This window comes from Gossypium hirsutum, chromosome A03, assembly GCF_007990345.1.
Source record: "Gossypium hirsutum isolate 1008001.06 chromosome A03, Gossypium_hirsutum_v2.1, whole genome shotgun sequence".
Taxonomy (NCBI): Eukaryota; Viridiplantae; Streptophyta; class Magnoliopsida; order Malvales; family Malvaceae; genus Gossypium; species Gossypium hirsutum.
In genome coordinates this window covers 59959297-59960226 of record NC_053426.1, presented here as the reverse complement: position 1 = coordinate 59960226, position 930 = coordinate 59959297, and the positions used below count along the sequence as shown (strand labels likewise).

General features: G+C 36.3%; 1 non-coding gene across 1 annotated transcript; it reads right to left on the bottom strand.

The window, feature by feature from the left end:
* Positions 1-551: 551 nt before the first annotated feature.
* On the bottom strand, positions 552-657 carry LOC121227681 (small nucleolar RNA R71). Its single transcript, XR_005925228.1, has one exon. It is a non-coding gene; the product is annotated as a small nucleolar RNA R71 (small nucleolar RNA).
* Positions 658-930: the final 273 nt, after the last annotated feature.

Sequence of the window (930 nt, the reverse complement as noted above, 5' to 3'; positions counted from 1 at the left end):
CAGGACCATTACTGTTTGATAGTGAGATCAATTGCACAGTTCGCAGAAACCGAAGAGAAATAAGGCGAAGCTTACGTTACACAAAAGAGAAAGAGGAAGATACTTCAACCACCACCGAGGAGATGGCTGAAAACCAAGAAAATCCGCTACCTCCTGCGATTGCTGTTAATCAAAATCCTGCTCCGTGCACTATATATGATTATGCTAAACCTTCTTTAACAGGAACTGAATTGAGCATAGTTAGACCTGTTGTAGCTGCAAATACTTTTGAATTGAAACCTAACACAATTCAAATGATACAGTAATTTATTCAGTTTGATGGTTTGCAAAACGAAGATCCCAATGCTCACTTAGCAAACTTTTTAGAACTATGTGATACATTTAAAATTAATGGCATTTCTAATGATGCCATTCGCCTTTGGTTATTCCCTTTTTCATTGAGAAACAAAGCTAAACAGTGGTTGAATTCGTTACCACGAGGTCAATCACTACTTGGGAACAAACGACCAAATTTTTTTTACTAAAATACTTTCCGCCGGCTAAAATGGCTAAATTACATAATGATATCTCTTTTTTTGTACAGATGGATTTAGAAATACTCTACGATGTGTGGGAGAGATATAATGACCTTTTGCGAAGATGCCCTCACCATGGGTTTGTGACAGCCCAAAATTGACCCTAGTCGGGAAGTGGTTTCGGGACCACTAAACCGAGTCATAAAAATAATTAACCGTCATAATTGATGCTCATTATATGTACATGTGCATGTGTGAAAATTTCGTGTTTGAATTTTGTTAATTGTAAGTGAATTTTATCAAATAGGACTTATGTGAGAAAATTTTGAAATGTGCTAGGCAAATGCAAAGTGGCCTATTAATGCATATTGTGAAAATGATGGGTTTGCATGTCAATTTACCCAAATTAAGGCAT